This window comes from Carettochelys insculpta, chromosome 7 (assembly GCF_033958435.1).
Source record: "Carettochelys insculpta isolate YL-2023 chromosome 7, ASM3395843v1, whole genome shotgun sequence".
In the NCBI taxonomy this organism is placed as follows: Eukaryota; Metazoa; Chordata; order Testudines; family Carettochelyidae; genus Carettochelys; species Carettochelys insculpta.
The window spans coordinates 1,166,090-1,173,805 of record NC_134143.1 but is presented as its reverse complement, the minus strand read 5'-3'; the positions used below and the strand labels follow the sequence as shown (position 1 = coordinate 1,173,805).

The 7,716-nt window shown below is 55.4% G+C and overlaps 1 non-coding gene and 1 pseudogene across 1 annotated transcript; both read left to right on the top strand.

The window, feature by feature from the left end:
• Positions 1–293: 293 nt before the first annotated feature.
• Positions 294–493, top strand: LOC142016248 (small nucleolar RNA U3; annotated as a pseudogene).
• Positions 494–5,288: 4,795 nt separating this feature from the next.
• Positions 5,289–5,370, top strand: TRNAS-AGA (transfer RNA serine (anticodon AGA)). Its single transcript has one exon. It is a non-coding gene; the product is annotated as a tRNA-Ser (tRNA).
• Positions 5,371–7,716: the final 2,346 nt, after the last annotated feature.

Below are 7,716 nucleotides of genomic sequence, written 5' to 3'. Positions count from 1 at the left end.
GAGAGCCTGTAAGAAAAGTGGCAGATTGGGGAAGTAAAAGTGAGAGGGTTTGATTGACTCCAAAGGGCGCTGTATGCTAATCAGGAGGGGTGTGTCTGAAAACAGCCACATGCAACCACCTGTGATACACTGCGTCCCAAAGCGGGTGAATTGGGCTTCAACGAAAGGGGTGGTTGATTTTAGACTTTTGTCCCTTAGTTGGAGGAGGGTGGAAGCAGCTGTTTGAAAATGTTCCCCATGGGCAGGAAGCTTGTGCCTGTTCTGCTGGGTGTGCAGCTGAGGAGTATGTGTTTTAGACTGTACTTTTAGGGATCATTTCTGTAGTGTGTAGGTAGAGAAGTGCATGTGGGTGTTCTTGGTCTTGCCAACCATGGTGATGAATTGAAGTGTTCTCTTCAGAGCATGAGGTAAACAAGCAGTACTGCTGTTTGTTCTTGATGATTGTTCTTGTTTTCTTTTGGAAGCAAGAAAAAGAGAACCTAGTCTGAGTGGTTGTTTTTTATTGTAAAGTTTAAAAGAAGTTTTTAGAGTGGGGAGAATTGTGTTAGCTGCTTTTGCATGAAATGTTCAGGAGCAGAGAGAGTGAAAATGGTGTTTAAAAGTTTCTGTTTCTTAAGCTGCGTCTACACGTGCACGCTACTTCGAAGTAGCGGCACCAACTTCGAAATAGCGCCTGTCGCGTCTACATGCGTCGGGCGCTATTTTGAAGTTAACTTTGACGTTAGGCGGCGAGACGTCGAAGTCGCTAACCTCATGAGGGGATCGGAATAGCGCCCCACTTCGACGTTCAACGTCGAAGTAGGGACTGTGTAGACGATCCGCGTCCCGCAATGTTGAAATTGCTGGGTCCTCCATGGCGGCCATCAGCTGGGGGGTTGAGTGATGCTCTCTCTCCAGCCCCTGCGGTGCTCTATGGTCACCGTGGGCAGCAGCCCTTAGCCCAGGGCTTCTGGCTGCTTCTGCGGCAGCTGGGGATCTATGCTGCAGGCACAGGGTCTGCAACCAGTTGTTAGCTCTGTGTATCTTGTGTTGTTTAGTGCAACTGTGTCTGGGAGGGGCCCTTTAAGGGAGCGGCTTGCTGTTGAGTCCGCCCTGTGACCCTGTCTGCAGCTGTGCCTGGCATCCCTATTTCGATGTGTGCTACTTTGACGTGTAGACGTTCCCTTGCTGCGCCTATTTCGATGTTGGGCTGAGCAACGTCGAAGTTGAACATCGACGTTGCTGGCCCTGGAGGACGTATAGACGTTATTCATCGAAATGGACTATTTCGATGTTGGCTGCACGTGTAGACGTAGCCTTAGTTGTTAAAAGAATTTTATCCTTTTTTGATATACACACACATTTCCTTTGTTACACTATGCTGCAATTTTCACGTGGGGACCTGGTTCTGCTTTTCTACCCTTTTCTCCGTGGCTGGCTGAATCTGAACCACAGAGTGATGTCAAAAGGCAAACTTTCCAAAGCCACCTTCTGACAGATCAGCTTTTGAAAGCGAGCGTCCGCACGCCCCAAGCGAAAGGAGATTGTGAGCCGCTCTTTGAAAAGACCAGGCCCTTGGTTTGCAAGGAAGCAGCCACATGTGACCTGGTGCTCTTTTGGGAGAAAAGGGCCAGAAAATGCCGTGGCTGCGCTAGCAAGGCAGATAAGCCCTTCTGGGGGCTGCAGCCTGGTGCTCCTTTAAAGGGCTCCTCCAAAACACACTCATTCTGCATATGCCAAGGACTGGCTTGTACCCAGAGGACCAAGAACTCAACCACATGGAGAAGCCACTTGGTGGCACACAATGGCCCCCAGAGACTCCCTGATGCCCGACCCATCCAGGCCATGGTCAGCCTGTAGGCACTGCTCCGAGCTGCCACCCTCCAGCAGCGAGTGATGGGACAGGCTGGTTCTGGGGGACTGAAATGACACCCGCTGGCCCCACAACTTCACTATGACAAAGAGGCTATTTCTGGAGTTAAGTCATTGGCCCTCCCCTGCCCCCCAGCACCATGACACACAGGTGCAGCGCACACTCCCCTTGCACAAGGGGGTAGCCATTGCTATGTGGAGGCTCACTACCCTGGACAGCCACCAGTCATTTGGCCATCAATTGGGGGTGGGCAGGGCCACCATTGCGGCTGTTCTGCTGGAGGTAGGGCATGCTTGGGGCACCTCCCCACCATGGGGAGGAGGGCTACCAGGCAAGGGGGACCCTCAGAGACAGGGGAGAGGGACAGCGTGGGGTGGCTGGGGCCAGGTGGGGGGAGGGGAAGGGGATGCATGGAGCACCCCACCACGCACACCTGGACATGTTCTCCCCACACACCATTCAGGTCTTCTGGGCAATCAAAAACAACCTACTTTACTGGGTTGTACGTGTCTGGGATCTGCAAGTCACCCTAATGGGGGCTGAGAAGCTGGACTTCCCCAAGTGCTTCAGAGCTCTGGATGGGACCCACATTGCTATCCAGGCCCCAGAATGCAGCACAGGCATCTTCATCAATTGCAAGGGGTACCATTTTGGGGTGCTCCAGACCTGCGTGGACACCAAGGGGCAATTTATGGCATTCTGTGTGGGTTTGTCTGGGTGAGCCCACAATGCCCGTATCTTCCAACTCATGGCTCTGCTGCAGCATGCGGGAGAAGACATCCATCCCAACCTGGGAGCTACCAAATGGGGACACCACTAGCCCCCCTATATAATGCCCAATGCCATTTACCCCTTGCATGAGTGGCTGATGTGGCCCTACATGGGACACACTGAGACCAGCCAGGACATTTTTATTTAGTTCCTAAACTGGGCTTGCAATATTAGGTGGCTGAAGGGCACTTTCAGGGCCCCCTCAGGATACTGGAGGTCATCCCGCGCAATGTACCAGATGTGGTGGGTACATGCTGCTCCCTCCACAACACCGTGGAGGTAAAGCAAGAGCCGTTCATGCAGGGGTGGGTTTTGGGTCTGGCCACGGCTCCAAGCAGCTGGCTGCTTTCCCATGCTGTCAGGCACAGAGGGTCAGGGTGCAGGTCAGGAAGTTCCTCTGGGAGGCCTTTGTGCGGGGGCCCATGTGACCCCCGAACATCCAGCCACCACCACAACTCCCTTCCCACGCACCCAACTCTCACTATCAACCCCCCCCCCCAACACTCCCATACCCTCCCGGCCTCCCAATAGACACCAGGGACAGGGAGTGTTGCTAAGGAAAGTATTTCATGAAACTCTGGCAATGGATTCCAAACTGCATAAACAGAACAGTAAACGATTGACAAGAGGGATGGGGGACTATAGACAATGGGGTCCTGGGGTGGGCAGTGGGGGTAATGGAACTTAGAGGAGGTCTTGGAGAGGGGGTGGGGTAACAGAACTCAGAAAGGGCTCTGGGGAGCGGGTGGGAGGCCATAGTCCATATTCTCACAAGGGCTGGGATGGAGCTGGGACCATCAGGAGGTAGGGACAAGGAAGGGGTCCAGTGGGCTCAGGCTTGGGCTCACTGGGGGCTACAGGAAGGGAGGGAGGGGATGGGGGAAGGCTGGGTGGGAGCAGGGCAGCAATGTCAGGGACTGTGGGCAGATCTGTGGGGGGAACTGTGGGACACTGTGAGGGACATGTGGAGGGAGGAGCTGCAGGGGCTGTGGGAGGGACTGGTGATGGGGTGGGAGGCTGAGCCAGGCACGTGGTCACAGCCTGTGTGAGGGTGTCCAGGCTGCCTGCCACCCAACCCCAGGCCTCCTGCTCCATCACCAGCCTCTCCTGCGTGACAGCAGTCACGTCCTGCAGGGGGGTGTTGTGAGAAGTGACAGCAGCAGCTTCCTCCTCCCCACAGTGGCACCAGCACATGCCCCAGCACTGGCCCCATGTGGGCGCTCTTAGGGGTGCAGTTCCAGCCCCCTCGCCCTCTGGTTTGGGCCTTTCTGGCTTGTGTACAGGCCTTGTCTGGCCCCTGGACGGTGCAGCTCTGGAGACAGAAGGGGACCCAGGGAAAGGCCATCAGTACCATGACCTGGCCCTGGGGGCTGTGTGCCCCACTCCACCTTGTCCCCCCATCTGGCCCGGGGTCCCTGAGGGATCTGTGTGGCTGGGGGGTCCCTGCGAGGGTGGGACATATGCAGTGTAGCTCAGCCTCCATCCCTGGGCATGCAGCCTGTGGTGCTGTCCTCAGGGGCAGGTGCTGAGTGTTGCATGAGGCCCCCATTGAGGCTCAGGGAGCACAGCCATGTGGGGTGCATCCAGACTGGAGCTGGTGGCTGTGTGAGTGGGCCACTGCTGGCCTCCCCTCCCCTTGTGCCAGGCATCCAACATGCACGAAACCTACCTTGGTGTCCCTAGAGGAACTGAAGGGAGGCCCAGGTGGAGGGGGCCCAGATGGAGACCTCTCAGGACACAGAGATGATGAGGACCCCATTGCTGGAACCCCTGTCATGGCTCTGGGCTTCTGTTCCTGTGCCTGTTGGGTGGGAGCTGCTGCCTGATACTGGTCCTGACACCTCCTGCAGCCCCCTGGCAAGCGCCATCTGACCTGGTGGTTTGTAGGACGTGGGTGGTCAGTGCTGCCTCCTTGGGTCCCAGGCGGCCGTTGAGCTCCTGGAAGTGGGGCAGGTAGCGGCCACTGCCCCTCGAGTGGCTGGCCTCATCCTGGGCCTGGCAGTCGGCCTGCCACAGTTCCTTCACTTTTCTCCCCAGTAGTTCAGCTGCTCAGGTGGGGTGACCCTTGGAGCTCAGGCCAGAGAACAGGTGGCTGAAGGCTGCAGCATCCTGGCACCAGCCAGTCATGTGGAGCAGCAGCTCCTCATTCCCCAGAGCGTCAGAAGTCCTTAAACTCAGTCTCACTCCAGGAGGGGCCCTCGTCCTCATCCCCTGGCTGGGCTCCTGACACACCTCAGATGGGTTGAAGGGGGCTCTGGGGGATACAGGGCTGTGGTAAATGGCCATGGATTGCCCCATGGAACTTTCACTGGGGCAGAATGATCCCCCTCCCCCACCATCTGCTGCCCCAGGGCCACAGCTCCCTCGAATGTTCCCTGGGGACGTCGAATACATTTTGTTCTGTGCACCAAGGCCTGGGCACATGTGCACCTCCAAGAGAAACACCGGCTGCTGCCTGTGGGGCTCTGCTAATTAGCCAGGCAGCACCTGCATCTCTCCTGAGCAGCCGCCCAAGCACACAGCTTCCAGGGACACTGCCGGGGCCGGGGCTGAGGAAAGGGGAGGGCAGCAAACCCCACCAGCTGTCTGGCAGTGTTCCTGACCAGCCTCGGCCCACCGAGCATTCACCAGGGCCTCTGGCCTAGGGGGCAGAAACAGTTTCACAGCTGTGATGGCTGAGTGGTTAAGGCGTTGGACTAGAAATCCAATAGGGTTTCCCTGCGCAGGTTCAAATCCTGCTCACAGCGAGGGCTGTGTTTTAGCCACATCCTGCAACCAGGACACTACAGCAGTACAGGCCCTGAGACACTGCGCAGGGGCTGTCTGTGACCAGTGTGTGCAAGAGGTGAGGGGAGTCTGTGCCTGGGGGAAATGCTGACCCTGGGGCGTGGTCACTGCTCTGGCTGCTGCTGGGACCAGCCTGTCTCCTACGTCAGCCTGACAGTGTGACACTCACCTGTTTAATGCCCTGGCAAGGACTGGGCAGCCCTGGTTCATCTGCCGCCAGAGATAGGGCAGCTGCCTCTAAGGGAAGGGCCTGTTCCCAAGGCTGGCTCAGGGGCTCTGGTCTCTGCCAGCTCCTGAGCTGTGCAGTACACAGCTGGGAAAGGGACGGACACTTGCCCAAGGGGGAATGAAAGTCACAATCTCCTCTCTGCCGCAACAGCAATAGACTGATCTACAGAACCAGACACAGGCCAGCATCCCTTCCTATGGTTCTCCCACAAGTTGTGGGGACCAGCTCAGTGCAGGGCCAAAAAGGGGGCACAGCATAAAAACTGTCATCACCCCTGTTCTGGGGCAGCCGCCACAGCTGGGAGACCCCGGCTCCTCTGCTCTCTGGGGCAGAGTCAGTGATGCTCCTTTGCATACCCACAATGCATTGCGTGGTGTGTCCGGAGTCTCTCATCCGTGCGCTGCCTTTGCTCCTGGAGCCTCTGGTTCTGGGGCTGAAATTTGGCTGGAAGCACCTCTGGGTAATGGACTGCACAAAGGGGAGGCTTTGCGAGTTGTCTGTGGGGGCGCTGTGATGTGAGAAGAACTTGCTTTCCCCCAGCTCCAGCTCCTTCAGTGGGTTTGGTGTATAATTTCTTCCTTGTTTTTTTTCTCTCTCTCTTTTTTCTCTTCTCTTCAAAAAAATGTCTCTGTACAGAGACGTGTGAGAATTTTTACCCTGTTTGTGTTTCATGTGTGTTAACAATTTGAGTTTTATGTATATGCTCTTGAATGTTTCATGCCGTTTTTTCCAAATGTATTTGATGTGCTGTGTGGATGATTCTGTGATTTTATTGAATTTTTTGTGTGCTGTATAATTTTTTCCCTTTTAAGGTGTGGGTCACTGTCTTCTGGAGGAGCAGGGTGGATAGGTTGTAGGCTGAGGGCTCTATAGCTGTGTCTACACATGCACACTACTTCGAAGTAGCGGCACCAACTTCGAAATAGCGCCTGTCACAGCTACACGCGTCGGGCACTATTTCGAAGTTAACTTCTACGTTAGGCGGCGAGACGTCGAAGTCGCTATCCTCATCAGCAGATGGGGATAGCGCCCTACTTCGACGTTCAACGTTGAAGTAGGGACCGTGTAGTCATTGCGCGTCCCGCAACTTCGAAATAGCGGGGTCCGCCATGGCGGCCATCAGCTGAGGGGTTGAGAGACGCTCTCTCCAGCCCCTGCGGGGCTCTATGGTCACCGTGTGCAGCAGCCCTTAGACCAGGGCTTCTGGCTGCTGCTGCTGCAGCTGGGGATCCATGCTGCAGGCACAGGGTCTGCAACCAGTTGTCGGCTCTGTGGATCTTGTGTTGTTTAGTGCAACAGTGTCTGGGAGGGGCCCTTTAAGGGAGCAGCTTGCTGTTGAGTCAGCCCTGTGACCCTGTCTGCAGCTGTGCCTGGCACCCTTATTTCAATGTGTGGTACTTTGGCGTGTAGATGTTCCCTTGCAGTGCCTATTTCAATGTGGTGCTGCGCAACGTCGAAGTTGAACATGGACGTTGCCAGCCCTGGAGGACGTGTAGACGTTATTCATCGAAATAGCCTATTTCGATGTTGCTACATCGAAATAAGCTACTTCGATGTAGGCTTCACGTGTAGACGTAGCCTATCTGTGTCAAAAGAGACACATTGTAAAAGAAGCCAGAGGGTTCTTTCTTTTCAGGAGAATGAGGCACTTTCTTGCACAGAGAACAGCTGTTATGTAAAAGTACAACAAAAGACAGAACCATCTGCTTCCCACCTGAGGCAACTCCCCCAGCCTTTTCCAATGTGGTCTTCTTGAACATTTTACATTCCTCTAATGCTGCCCTGACTGCACTTGTATCGAGGGCCAAAAGGAAAAGCCCATTTTACCAGCAGAAGTTGGATGACCATCAGGCTCTTAATCTGGCAGTGCCGGGCTCAAGTCCTTCTCTGGGCAGCTGGCTGTTAATTTGCTTTGTGCCCCTGGAGCCCAAAGAGTCCTGCCTACAGCTGGAGCAGTGGTCCAGGCTCCAGACTGGGGGGTGATGCCCTAGAAAGGAAAACTCACTGGAAATCTTCCATGGTCGTACCGTGCTTAGTACTCTGCACTGTAGCTGCAGAAACCTTGGTTCAAATCCAA